Here is a 15,526-nt window from a genome sequence, read left to right as displayed (position 1 = left end):
TTATTCTTTTTATAGTCCACACACACACACACAAATTCATTTAAAACTCTCCAATGAATACGAATACAGCTCTTGAATACTTTATTTGAATACTATTAGTCCAAACGAAGGAATATTTGTAGGTTTGAATTCGATTCTTCCAGAGAAATTGTATTTATTTCAAGTCAAAGTCAAGTCTTTTATTGCTGTTGATAATATTACAATTATGTGGCAAAAGTCATACTGAATAAATCTATAATTTTTACATTCGTTCACAATACCACATTCAGACATACAATCGTTACATTCATCCATACCACTTACTCGCCAATTCTCTCCACCGCCAACGCCAGTATCAGTCTTCTAGATTGGAGGTTTCCCCACTATAATTCACAAACTCGTCGATGCTTTAGATGCTAAAAAGCGCTTCAGACGAGTTTTTAACGCCTTGGGCGTTTGTACGTTTCTCATGGAATCAGGCAAACTGTTGATGAAACGGACACCTGCCTGCGAGGGCAGGTGTTCATAAACCACTGTTCTGTGTCGCCCAGTACGGTAGTTGTCTCTGCCTCTCGTTTCATATTAATGTACGTCCCGGCCCCTAGTCAGGGCACATTCTGACTTACAGAATAAAACTGCCTCCAAGATATAGAGACATGGCAGAGTCAACAGCTGCAATTTTTGAAAGCTGGTCTGCACGACTCTCTGAAGTTCATGTTGGCGTGAAAACTCTCAAAATTTGATTGTTTAAACAAGCTCCCCACAAAATCACTCCGTAGGAAAGATGTGGGTTAAATCAGGCCGTAATACGCCGCCATCAGCACCTGACTTGGACAGTATTTGGCTAAAGATCTTAAAACATAAACGCCAGATGCTAATTTTAAACAAACTGAATCAGTGTGAACATTCCATGTCAAACCTCGATCAAGATATATTCCAAGGAATTTGGAGGAGTAAACTTCTTCTAATGTGGAGTCTCCCAGCATGACGGAAGGCCCACACCCAACGTCCATTGGCCGCAGGGCGAAATTCAGAAAATTAGACTTAGTGGTATGTGTTGAGAGGTTGAGGCTATGAAAGTGTTGGACGCAGTTGTTAAGGTCAACAAAAGCTTTTTGTTCCATAACTTCTTTTGATTTTTTGTTAAAACAGAGAGTCGTGTCATCAGCATACTGCACGAGATTCCCGTACAGAAGTGATGACTCGATGTCATTGACATAGACCAGAAAAAGGATTGGACTGAGGATAGGGCCTTGGGGAACTCCATATCTCAAATCCAATGGGCTTGAAAGGTGATTTGTAATTTGGAAAGTCTGTGTTCTATGGCTTAGAAATGATTTAATCCACAGCAGGGGCACACCTCGAATGCCATGAGATTTAAGTTTGTCAAGAAGTGTATTATGGTCAACACAGTCGAATGCTTTGGATAAGTCGAGAAACACACTTATCCACTTACTTAAGTGTTCAAATTCATTTTGATGTATTTGAATATGTGAATACACGGGCTTACTTACATTTAAGGAAGTAAATTAAGTCCTGATATGCCTGGATATATTCCAACCGATTGAGATATCAATGTACAACCTTCACCATGCTTATAAATTACTTTTTTTGGATTTGTCACCACTCTTTTCAAAGAGAAGTTAATTTACAGTTATGCACTTCTTTTCTTAATCAGGACTTAATTTACACCCTGTATATGCAGTTCATAAAATTAAAAGTGAATTAAGTAACGTACTTCTTAGTATGTAAGTTCTTGTCATCCTAAGCCTTATATGTTGCAATGATAATTTTGGGTGGACAAGGTTCTAAGAGCAATTAGAACTAAGTCCACTGAAAATGACCATTTCAAAAGGAAAAGGTTAGAACTGTAATTTATTGGTCGTCCAAAATCAGTTGTTCGAAACTCACTTGGACAATATATATTTTTTGCAACTTATATAAACTCCAAATTGTTATTTTACAGTGGAAAATGCTGTTTTTTTTTGTTTTTTGTTTTATTTGGACTAACTGATACATTTTATCACATAAGTAATGTGTGCGCTATCCTTGGAGTTTCAATAATTAGACAAACTCACAACTGTTGTCCAGCGCAGCCTTCGGATTTAGAATACTCTCATGTGTTGCACACCAGCACAGGAGTAGTGGAACACAGATTGAAGGCGTTCTGAATGGCGACAATAATAACTCGTGCAGGCAGCAATTTACTTAAAACAACTCAAGATGATCTCTCGTCTCTGAAGAATGAAAAAGTAATCGACTCAGCAATACAATTTCATAGGTACTGAAAGTTATTGCTGACAAATACTCAAGTGATGCTGCCGTTGACTTGATCCCCGAGTCGTGTTAAAATAAATTGGACTCTGCTCTTAAGGTCAATGACGACTTGAAAAAATCGCTAAGGGCTATACATGAAGAGAATTCTGCCATGAAGAAATGTCTGGAAATTGAAAAACTTAACAAAAAGTAAGTTCTGGGAGACTCTTTGTGCTTAGAGGATTCTATGGAGAATCAAATTGAATTATTGAAAGCGGAAATAAAAACTCTCAAGGATTCCAAAAATAAAACCGTTCAAGAAATTGAGATGAAAAAAATGATAGTCTTCTGAAACAGCAGTCTAAAATAATAATTAGGACATTGCTGTTCAGGTTTCTAAGAAAGAAATCAAGTGAAGTGTGTCAGTGAACAATAAAGAGTTACAGCAACAAAATAACTGCTTGACTCCACCAGAAATATCTCCGGAGGAAAACGATAGCCCTAAATCTAAAAAATACAAGCAAGACAAAAAAAATGTAAAACCAAGTTTTGAAACCGAAGATGCAAAGCCTAATACAAAATCTTAAAGCAGGACTAAAACAACACGGAAAAAACACAAACAGCCGGACAAGAAAGTAAGAAGAAAAATAAACGTTCACTCAGATAGTCATGGTCGGCATATGTCTGTGCACCTGATGTCTCAGTTGGGTAATAATGAATACAAAGTGATTGTTGAATGTAAACCTGGCGCTGAGTCAACTGACATTTTCCTCAACATATCGATTTCAGAGTTCTGCGAAGACGATTGGATAGTGTTAATAGCTGGTACAAACAATATCAGTAACTCAAATTAAAATAACGTACTTATAAGATACAAAAATGAAATTGAAAATTTTAAACTCCCAGCATTATTTTAGTCACAATCCCTTATCGGTTCGATACGCACAACTCGCATAAAGTAAATGACAAGAACTTTCTTGTAAACTGGCTTCTAAAGCGACTTGGAGATGAATTCCCTAAAATGAAAATTCTCGACACAGAGTCCATGGATCGTAAATATTTCACAACGCCATGGACTGTATTTCAGAAAATGCCATTGTTAGCCTACATCACAAAAAAACACAAAACAGTTATCAGGTAGCACTGCATGGTTCTTATTAGTTCCTACGAGCTGGACAATCTTATTAAACACTCAATATCATGCAAATATTGGGAAGAGTGCAAATTTACACAAGAGTCACATTGGCGGTTTTGCCTCATCAGGATGAATATATTTTATTATTGTACTCGGTGATGAACATACATGTCGATCCAAGCCATCAAGGGTCTATTCTGAGTGCTTTGCCATTTTTAACCTAATTACAGTGTTTTCCTCTTCCATAATTCATAATTCACAGTCCATGTTTCCTCCCTCTTGCTTGTTCTGTGCTGTCCACTTTCCAATGATCCCTTGCTCAAACCATTGTTTTGTCACCAATACCCTAGAGATTATAGCTGTAATAATGGTACTACTAAGTAAGTAATGCATTCTCCCACCTAGTCACACAAAGTTTAGATTTATTTGATAGAATAATAAGAATAATCCTTAGCAAACGAAAGAGAGAAAGTTCTTTTCCATTATACAATCAATTAAAAATATTACCAATACAGCACCTGTTTATCTATAAAGTTTTGCGCTTGTCTTATATTAAAAGTGGTAACACGAAAACAAACCAACCATTTTTACAGTACACGAAGTTATGGAAATAATGTTTTTCGAGTTCTTACAGTTAGGAAATCACTGTTCAGATAATCTTTTGTTTATGTAGGTCCAAAATCTTTCAATAGTTTACCATATAATATCAAATTATGTCCTAATTTAAGAATCTTTTCTCTGAAAGTTAAATGTGTGGCTTAAATAGTGATTTACGTTTTTTAAACAATGTGCCAATGTAAAAATGTATCCTATAAAGCCAAATGTATAAATGGTAGTTGAGATAAGTGATTGTTTATTTTTTATTTCAAATATAAGTATTAAGTTATTTTTGAAACCTTTTGTATAGTATACTTATGGTTATAAAATATACTAAAACCCTGAATAAAGTAGTTTGTTTACAAACTTTGTTTTAAAGGCCATTTTCGTTTATTTTTATTTATTTTATTTTATTTGGGTTTCATGTTTATGTTGTAGAAATGTCATATTAGACATAAGCTACGAACAATTGACGTACTGATAGTGTATTGTGATAAGAGATGAACACAGACGGTACGGAGTGAAGTTCTGCTCTTATCAAAGGAAAATCATAAGCTGGACTGACTTTACTTTAATTACATGTTTTTTATTTGTGTTGCCCCGCCACGCTACTTGAAACTATGGCAGTGTAAATTCCATTTGTGTAATTTGTAATTTGCACTTGTATTTTGTATTAAATAAATCATTATACATTATTCATTATAATGTAAATGCATGGTACAGTGGCGTACCCAGAAATTTTCTTTGGGGGTGTCAGAAACACAGAGGAGTCGGGGTTATAGAAACCCGCCTAATAAATAGGGGATCCAAGGGCCCTCCCCCGTGAAATCTTTGAAATATTAGGTCTTAACATCGTTATTTTATTATTTCTGAACTAATAAAATGCGGGCGAAGAGGGGTCGAGTGTATAAAGTTTACAGTAAAACCATTCTACCACCAATCACCAGGAAGCATATAAAGGGATAATTAAAATCTGCTGTCAAAAATTCAGTTTGAATCATAAAGTAAGATCAAAGCTAAACTAATGAAGCTACAATAACGGGAGTTATATTGCAATTTAGTTTCTTTATTTATACGTTTCGTCATATAAAACTGTAAACAAACAATAACTTTTAGTTTTTATATTAGATCAACGAAAGATGCCAGTCTTTGGCGCTTTTCAACCAAACTGCAACTTTGAAAGTTCATACCTCGGAAACTTGACCAAATGTTTATAAAAGATAGATACAAGTGTTCTGTAATTTCGTTGTAATTGTAGAAAGTCAGAGTAGCATAAAAAAATAAAGTTGTTATTAAACGACCATCTTTCATGTTATTCTTAACAAAATGGACCACAAAAAATTTGCATTGGTCTCGTTACGGAGGTCTTAATCATTATCTTGAGCTTGCAGTTTTATAAAGCACTGTTTAAAACGTTTATTTTTTAACCCAGAATTATTGAGTAGAATTTTTCAATGTTTTGTAACCAGCAACTGCGTTTTTAACTCGCAACTCGTCAGACTGCCCAGGGCGGTGTTGTCTCGTAGTGACAACGAATGACAACAAACTACCACAGTACAGAACTGATCAGAGCTTGGCAACTCACTCACTACTGTGACAACTGATAGGTCCGGATTACTGGAACAGATACTTTGTACCGGGTACTCGTTCTTCCGCAAACCGAAAGTACCTGGTACAGGTTACGCTTACAGGTACTTTAACGATGTAGATACTTTGCACGTTTACAGCCGTTACTGCTTAAAAGTACTCGGTTTCGTCTTGTTTACCAGTAGCAATAAATGGAACATGTACCTTTACCATTTTAGGAGTACTCTGTAACTTATGATTAAAAATCAGTACATTTTGTACTCGGTCACTGAATGTACCGGGTACAGGTAGAAGCTACAAGAAATAGTAAAAACTAGCCTCACTTTCGTAGTTTACAAATTTGGCTTTTTGAACAAAATTGAATTAATATACAGTACGTGTATTTCGTAAATTAAAATAGATATAAAATTTGAATTTATATATTAGATCCTCATTCATTTCAAAGTTCCAACAGAAATTTTATTTTTAGTCGGAAAAATATGATTGAATGAATTATTATTTTGATATCAATTGCTGCTGGGAGGAGGGAGGACCATGTCCCGTGCGCCCCTCGCATGGTACGTATATTACTGTAATGTTTTTGGAGATCATGGGTTCTGCAAAAAAGTCCACTGGACTAGGTAAACTTACATTTTTAAAGAAATGTTAAATTGAATAAATCCATTTCTCCTATGTTATCTGTACTACAGTGCGGCAACTTCGACGTGGGGCGGTATCTCCTCTGTCGCTCTGTAGCCGCGGGCGGACACACCATAGGTCGATAATTATAACTGTTCTCAAAAATAATCACAAATTTCCCAATACTATTTTATTTTATGAATTTCTTGTTTTTAACTGTAGACAACTTGTTATTAAGCCACTTCTAATTCACGTTTCTAATGATAAAGCAATTTAGGTTTATCGAACCTCGCACTGTACCAAATCTCCTTCTTATTCTGTTTGATAAGATCCTCGCACAGGCAGATGCCTACGAAGCTTAAAAAGGAATTGGCTTCTTCTTTTTCTTTGAAAAAACTAAACAATTTATCAAGAAAGTAATCATCAATATTCAACAAGTAACAGGTTACGTTTTGGCTTCTACGTCCAAAGGCCTACATACAATATGGAACTCAGCAACCAACGTTGTCAGAGCTGAAAGATGTGGGGAGCTGAAGGGTGTGCGACTCAGTTGATATGACAGATTTTAAAATATGTGTATATGTATAATTATTTATTGAATGAATTTTTATTATTATCATAACTATTACTTATTTGAAATGTTTATTTAATTTTTATTTTAATGTTTTATTATAAATGACGAAGCTTATTGGCTGAAAAATAGGATTAGTGACGCATGTCATACAATTTTGTATAATTGTTAAATAATGACAAAAAAGAATTCTTGAATTGAATAGGAAATAGTAATGCAGACTATTCAGCTCGTCGTCTTCATAGAAACATTCCAGCGGAAGTGACAGATGCTGAGTGTGGCAGTGTCGCTGTGTACAGGCTGACACAGTGGCCGAGTGCCTGCTCCGCCCCAGCTGATAAGCTGCGGTGACTCTGTTTACTACATACATTCCAGCGGAAGTGACAGATGCTGAGTGTGGCAGTGTCGCTGTGTACAGGCTGACACAGTGGCCGAGTGCCTGCTCCGCCCCAGCTGATAAGCTGCGGTGACTCTGTTTACATACATTCCAGCGGAAGTGACAGAAGCTGAGTGTGGCAGTGTCGCTGTGTACAGGCTGACACAGTGGCCGAGTGCCTGCTCCGCCCCAGCTGATATTCTGCGGTGACTCTGTTTACATACATTCCAGCGGAAGTGACAGATGCTGAGTGTGGCAGTGTCGCTGTGTACAGGCTGACACAGTGGCCGAGTGCCTGCTCCGCCCCAGCTGATATTCTGCGGTGACTCTGTTTACATACATTCCAGCGGAAGTGACAGAAGCTGAGTGTGGCAGTGTCGCTGTGTACAGGCTGACACAGTGGCCGAGTGCCTGCTCTCCGCCCCAGCTGATATTCTGCGGTGACTCTGTTTACATACATTCCCAGCGGAAGTGACAGATGCTGAGTGTGGCAGTGTCGCTGTGTACAGGCTGACACAGTGGCCGAGTGCCTGCTCCGCCCCAGCTGATATTCTGCGGTGACTCTGTTTACATACATTCCAGCGGAAGTGACAGATGCTGAGTGTGGCAGTGTCGCTGTGTACAGGCTGACACAGTGGCCGAGTGCCTGCTCCGCCCCAGCTGATATTCTGCGGTGACTCTGTTTACATACATTCCAGCGGAAGTGACAGATGCTGAGTGTGGCAGTGTCGCTGTGTACAGGCTGACACAGTGGCCGAGTGCCTGCTCCGCCTCGGCTGATAAGCTGCGGTGACTCTGTTTACTACATACACATTCCAGCGGAAGTGACAGATGCTGAGTGTGGCAGTGTCGCTGTGTACAGGCTGACAGTGGCCGAGTGCCTCCTCCGCCTCGGCTGATAAGCTGCGGTGACTCTGTTTACTACATACACATTCCAGCGGAAGTGACAGATGCTGAGTGTGGCAGTGTCGCTGTGTACAGGCTGACACAGTGGCCGAGTGCCTGCTCCGCCCCAGCTGATAAGCTGCGGTGACTCTGTTTACTACATACACATTCCAGCGGAAGTGACAGATGCTGAGTGTGGCAGTGTCGCTGTGTACAGGCTGACACAGTGGCCGAGTGCCTGCTCCGCCCCGGCTGATAAGCTGCGGTGACTCTGTTTACATACATTCCAGCGGAAGTGACAGATGCTGAGTGTGGCAGTGTCGCTGTGTACAGGCTGACAGTAGCCGAGTGCCTCCTCGGCCTCGGCTGATAAGCTGCGGTGACTCTGTTTACATACATTCCAGCGGAAGTGACAGATGCTGAGTGTGGCAGTGTGTCACTGTGTACAGGCTGACAGTGGCCGAGTGCCTGCTCCGCCCCAGCTGATATTCTGCGGTGACTCTGTTTACATACATTCCAGCGGAAGTGACAGATGCTGAGTGTGGCAGTGTCGCTGTGTACAGGCGGACAGTAGCCGAGTGCCTCCTCGGCCTCGGCTGATAAGCTGCGGTGACTCTGTTTACATACATTCCAGCGGAAGTGACAGATGCTGAGTGTGGCAGTGTCGCTGTGTACAGGCGGACAGTGGCCGAGTGCCTGCTCCGCCTCGGCTGATAAGCTGCGGTGACTCTGTTTACTACATACATTCCAGCGGAAGTGACAGATGCTGAGTGTGGCAGTGTCGCTGTGTACAGGCTGACACAGTGGCCGAGTGCCTGCTCCGCCTCGGCTGATAAGCTGCGGTGACTCTGTTTACTACATACACATTCCAGCGGAAGTGACAGATGCTGAGTGTGGCAGTGTCGCTGTGTACAGGCTGACAGTGGCCGAGTGCCTGCTCCGCCTCGGCTGATAAGCTGCGGTGACTCTGTTTACTACATACATTCCAGCGGAAGTGACAGATGCTGAGTGTGGCAGTGTCGCTGTGTACAGGCGGACAGTGGCCGAGTGCCTGCTCCGCCTCGGCTGATAAGCTGCGGTGACTCTGTTTACATACATTCCAGCGGAAGTGACAGATGCTGAGTGTGGCAGTGTCGCTGTGTACAGGCTGACAGTAGCCGAGTGCCTCCTCGGCCTCGGCTGATAAGCTGCGGTGACTCTGTTTACATACATTCCAGCGGAAGTGACAGATGCTGAGTGTGGCAGTGTCGCTGTGTACAGGCGGACAGTAGCCGAGTGCCTGCTCCGCCTCGGCTGATAAGCTGCGGTGACTCTGTTTACATACATTCCAGCGGAAGTGACAGATGCTGAGTGTGGCAGTGTCGCTGTGTACAGGCTGACAGTAGCCGAGTGCCTGCTCCGCCTCGGCTGATAAGCTGCGGTGACTCTGTTTACATACATTCCAGCGGAAGTGACAGATGCTGAGTGTGGCAGTGTCGCTGTGTACAGGCGGACAGTGGCCGAGTGCCTGCTCCGCCTCGGCTGATAAGCTGCGGTGACTCTGTTTACATACATTCCAGCGGAAGTGACAGATGCTGAGTGTGGCAGTGTCGCTGTGTACAGGCGGACAGTAGCCGAGTGCCTGCTCCGCCTCGGCTGATATTCTGCGGTGACTCTGTTTACATACATTCCAGCGGAAGTGACAGATGCTGAGTGTAGCAGTGTCGCTGTGTACAGGCGGACAGTAGCCGAGTGCCTGCTCCGCCTCGGCTGATAAGCTGCGGTGACTCTGTTTACATACATTCCAGCGGAAGTGACAGATGCTGAGTGTGGCAGTGTCGCTGTGTACAGGCGGACAGTGGCCGAGTGCCTGCTCCGCCTCGGCTGATAAGCTGCGGTGACTCTGTTTACATACATTCCAGCGGAAGTGACAGATGCTGAGTGTGGCAGTGTCGCTGTGTACAGGCGGACAGTAGCCGAGTGCCTGCTCCGCCTCGGCTGATATTCTGCGGTGACTCTGTTTACATACATTCCAGCGGAAGTGACAGATGCTGAGTGTGGCAGTGTCGCTGTGTACAGGCGGACAGTAGCCGAGTGCCTCCTCGGCCTCGGCTGATAAGCTGCGGTGACTCTGTTTACATACATTCCAGCGGAAGTGACAGATGCTGAGTGTGGCAGTGTCGCTGTGTACAGGCTGACAGTGGCCGAGTGCCTGCTCCGCCCCAGCTGATAAGCTGCGGTGACTCTGTTTACTACATACACATTCCAGCGGAAGTGACAGAAGCTGAGTGTGGCAGTGTCGCTGTGTACAGGCTGACAGTGGCCGAGTGGTTGCTCCGCCCCAGCTGATAAGCTGCGGTGACTCTGTTTACTACATACACATTCCAGCGGAAGTGACAGATGCTGAGTGTGGCAGTGTCGCTGTGTACAGGCTGACAGTGGCCGAGTGCCTGCTCCGCCCCGGCTGATAAGCTGCGGTGACTCTGTTTACTACATACACATTCCAGCGGAAGTGACAGATGCTGAGTGTGGCAGTGTCGCTGTGTACAGGCTGACAGTGGCCGAGTGCCTGCTCCGCCCCAGCTGATAAGCTGCGGTGACTCTGTTTACTACATACATTCCAGCGGAAGTGACAGATGCTGAGTGTGGCAGTGTCGCTGTGTACAGGCTGACACAGTGGCCGAGTGCCTGCTCCGCCCCAGCTGATAAGCTGCGGTGACTCTGTTTACTACATACATTCCAGCGGAAGTGACAGATGCTGAGTGTGGCAGTGTCGCTGTGTACAGGTTGACAGTGGCCGAGTGCCTGCTCCGTTCCAGCTGATAAGCTGCGGTGACTCTGTTTACTACATACACATTCCAGCGGAAGTGACAGATGCTGAGTGTGGCTGTGTCGCTGTGTACAGGCTGACAGTGGCCGAGTGCCTGCTCCGCCCCAGCTGATAAGCTGCGGTGACTCTGTTTACTACATACACATTCCAGCGGAAGTGACAGATGCTGAGTGTGGCAGTGTCGCTGTGTACAGGCTGACAGTGGCCGAGTGCCTGCTCCGTTCCGGCTGATAAGCTGCGGTGACTCTGTTTACTACATACACATTCCAGCGGAAGTGAAAGATGCTGAGTGTGGCAGTGTCGCTGTGTACAGGCTGACAGTGGCCGAGTGCCTGCTCCGCCCCAGCTGATAAGCTGCGGTGACTCTGTTTACTACATACATTCCAGCGGAAGTGACATATGCTGAGTGTGGCAGTGTCACTGTGTACAGGCTGACAGTGGCCGAGTGCCTGCTCCGCCTCCAGCTGATAAGCTGCGGTTGACTCTGTTTACATACATTCCAGCGGAAGTGACATATGCTGAGTGTGGCAGTGTCGCTGTGTACAGGCTGACAGTGGCCGAGTGCCTGCTCCGCCTCGGCTGATAAGCTGCGGTGACTCTGTTTACTACATACACATTCCAGCGGAAGTGAAAGATGCTGAGTGTGGCAGTGTCGCTGTGTACAGGCTGACAGTGGCCGAGTGCCTGCTCCGCCTCGGCTGATAAGCTGCGGTGACTCTGTTTACTACATACACATTCCAGCGGAAGTGACAGATGCTGAGTGTGGCAGTGTCGCTGTGTACAGGCTGACAGTGGCCGAGTGCCTGCTCCGCTCCAGCTGATAAGCTGCGGTGACTCTGTTTACTACATACACATTCCAGCGGAAGTGAAAGATGCTGAGTGTGGCAGTGTCGCTGTGTACAGGCTGACAGTGGCCGAGTGCCTGCTCCGCCTCGGCTGATAAGCTGCGGTGACTCTGTTTACATACATTCCAGCGGATACGCTGGAGATGTCACAGAACAACAGTTGAAATTGTAAAGGGGAACAAAAATTCTTTAAATAATATCCAAGTGGGAGATGTGGTGTTGAATGTTAATGGTAATGAAAAAATTGTAGCTAATGAGTTTAACTCATATTTTACAAGTATTATTCTAAATCTGCGATCTGAAGCTTTTGGTTGTGATTTATTTAATGATAATATTTCAGAATGTAATGTGCACCTTGAAGGCCTTGATCGTAGCCTTGATGAAGTGGTAAATGCCATTAATACACTAAAAAAAAATTAGTAGTGGGGTTGATAGTATAAGTAGCGGAACAATTAAGGAAAATATGGATATTGTTACCCCTTTGTTGTTACATATTTTTAGGGAATCTTTAAGTTTAGGAATGTTTCCTGATAGTTTTAAGGTAGCTATTGTAGTACCAATTTATAAGACAGGTGTTGTCTCTAGTGTTTTATCATACCGTCCGATCTCTGTAATAAACACAATAGCTAAGGTATTTGAACTAGTAATAAAAACCAAGTTACTAGATTACTTTTTTGAGAGGTCCCTGTTCTCCAGAAATCAGTTTGGCTTTCTGAAGAAGAGGGGTACAGACATACCCATAGATAAACATATAGTTGCATTACTAACTCTATAAATAAAAATAAGTGTACACTTGCAATTTACTTGGATATGCAGAAGGCATTTGATGCTTTGGATATTAATATATTCATAAATAAATTAAGATTGTATGGTATAGGAGGTAACGCACTAAAGTGGTTGGAATCCTTTTGCTATCATAGAAGACAGGCTGTTAAGGTGAACAATGTTTTGATTGATTCAATGTACTTGCGCTACGGCACACCACAATGGGGAGGTTTTAGGGCCTATAATGTTTTTAATATACATAAACTATATGTTAAGTCTGAATTTTAATTTATCAATCTTTGCTTATGCCGATGACACAGCTTTGGTGTGCTCAGCTTACAACAGAGACTCATTAAAATACAAAATTCATAAAGATTTGGAACAAATCTCTGCTTGGCTAATTCAAAATAAATTACTCATTAACTCACCAAAATCGAAGTGCATAATGTTTTTTGACTGTGATATTTCTAAGGACAACCTAAAATACCTTTGATTTGGTTTGGCATAAACACCAATGTTTGTATTCTTGTACATGTGAAAGTATTGAAATAGTCGCATCTGTTAAGTATCTAGGGCTTAATGTTGACCAATACCTAAAATGGGATCAATGCGCTAATTACTTGTCAAAAAACTTAATAAGATTAACTACGGGCTGTACCATATGAAAAATTGTGTTGGTGGTGACCATTTAAGAAATCTCTACTTGTGGTTTGAGAATACCCTGAGGTATGGTTTAATTCATTATGGAGGAACCTACCTATAACGACTTGGATTGTTGATATTAATATTCCAGAGTATTAATATTTAAATTATCAATGAGACATCCAAGACGATATAAAATATTTTTTGATTAGTAAGCTCCTAGTGAATATTAAGTACAATGTATTACTAAATTTGTTAACTATTAAATATTATCTGGTTTGTCTAAAATAAAAATCACAGTTCTAAATAAAATAATGGATTTATTTTAAACTGGCAAATTAATAAGTTCAACGTTTTAGAATTTGTATCACTCTATTTTCCACAAATAATTGACAAACCTTTTAGTAAATTTAAAAATTCCTTTGGCAAGAAATAAAAATATTAATCAAATATATCAAACTAAAAATCAGACCTCTCTTCTAAAATAAAACAATAAAGTTTTAAAATAAAAATGAAATACCACTTGGAAATAACTAAAATAAAAATGTTCACTTCTAAGTTCACTCAAAATTCAAAATAAAAATTTAAACTTCTCTTTCCACTATTTGAACCTTAACTTTCAAGTCTCTGCAATTCAGATTACAACTCTCTCTAACAATTATTAAAGTTCAATTTCCAGTTAATAATTCACAATAAAACAGTTCCAGTTAAATATTAATAAATTACTACCTTTCCAAATCTCATTTAAATTTATTAAAACAGTTCAATTTTAATTCACTTCTCTTGCAAGCATGAACCAAATGTAACTTGTATGATTCTATTATGCTCTATTGTTCTTCGAGAATAAGTTATTCAGATTGCTCTGTAGTTTCTATGAATTTAATTTTCCCTATAAAAAAGACAACAAGATTAATTTAAAATCAGATCAGGATGACTATTTCAATAAAACGTAAAATAAATTTGGTGCTTACCTCAAAATCACTCGCGGAAAAAAATTTAAGAAATACGGCGCACTGCAATTAACTTTACTCACGAAAATAACCAAAAGAAGGGCGAAAATTATGAGCGGGCGATTAAATACTTCTTCCCTTTCCTTCAACTTTGCAGGACATCCGTGGTGCTCTCTCATTGGTCCAGCTGTATCAAACCAGGAGAACAATACTCGCAACAAGACAAGTTCTAATCAATTCAAGGCAGTCAACCTGCCTTCCTAACAATTTAAAACTACCAGTACTAACTTGCCAAAGGATTACATGTTCGTTTTTACCCTGACATTTCACAATCTAATCTAAAATTAAATCCCAATATTTCGATCCCAAAATTTTTATTTAATTTAAGTTTTAATTAAAAATATAAATCAATGTAGCTTTAAAAACGCTACACTACCCAACCATAATCAGGAATATTATAATGTGTCTGAAACATTCACTGCGCACAGTTGATGGGTTAAGGCGGATGGAGAGCATGAGTTATTTGTTTTATGAACATAATATTTTGAAGTTTGAACAGTTATATGTTTATAGTGCTGTAATGCATGTTTATAAATATTTACAACAATATCAGTTTAGAGAAATTAATAGAGTAACTCGCAGTACACAATACATGTTTCTTGAAACACAATTTTTTGTAAAGGAAGTTTGTAGAACACAACTATGTTATCAGGTACCTAGATTGTTTAATTCAATAGTGCAGTATTATGGAAACAGCGTAATATTTTAAGCTAAGCCTAAAGTGAAAATGAAGGTAATATCTTTTGTAGTAAACACAATTTAATGATAACAAATATGGGTTTTTTGGGAGCAAACTTGTTTTTTTTTTCAAACTTACAATACTTGATACAAAATTTTATGTTACTTATTTTTTGCATGTTTGCGGTTCTAGTCAAAGTTATTGCGTTGTTTGATTTTGTTATACTGTTATTTATTATAGATATATTTATGGATATACAGGGTGGCCCATAAGTCAGTTGTCAGAAATGAAAATACAAAGTTACTAGAAAAGTACAAATACTTTATTTGTACAAAGTATTGTATTATTAATGTAATTATTATTATTTATTTTTAATTATTAATTTAAAGAGTATCTAACCTACAAATAGGTGCTCAAAATGGCTTCCACGTTGTTCTATACAAACATCGTCTTAAAAAATTGCAAGTGACAACTGACTTATGGGCCACTCTCAGGGTGTACATAAAGTCCTGCACAGGTATAATATTTTCTGAACAATAACAGATAAAGAAACAAGATTTGGTACATCAATACTACACCTAAAAATCTACTTTTTGAAGGAACTATCAGTTTTCTGTAATATCATGGGGACGTCCCGCAAGGAGTCAGAAGGAAATCTTAAATAGGAGCATAGGTCAATATGGACATCATTTTAAAGGACTTATCTAGCAGAGTTTTAATGCCGCAAACCGCACTCAAAAAGATTGATCCAGTACAAAATGGCGGCTGTTCA

This window comes from Homalodisca vitripennis, chromosome X (assembly GCF_021130785.1).
Source record: "Homalodisca vitripennis isolate AUS2020 chromosome X, UT_GWSS_2.1, whole genome shotgun sequence".
NCBI classification, from domain to species: domain Eukaryota; kingdom Metazoa; phylum Arthropoda; class Insecta; order Hemiptera; family Cicadellidae; genus Homalodisca; species Homalodisca vitripennis.
The sequence above is the reverse complement of the archived record's forward strand: the minus strand, read 5'-3'. Positions refer to the sequence as shown.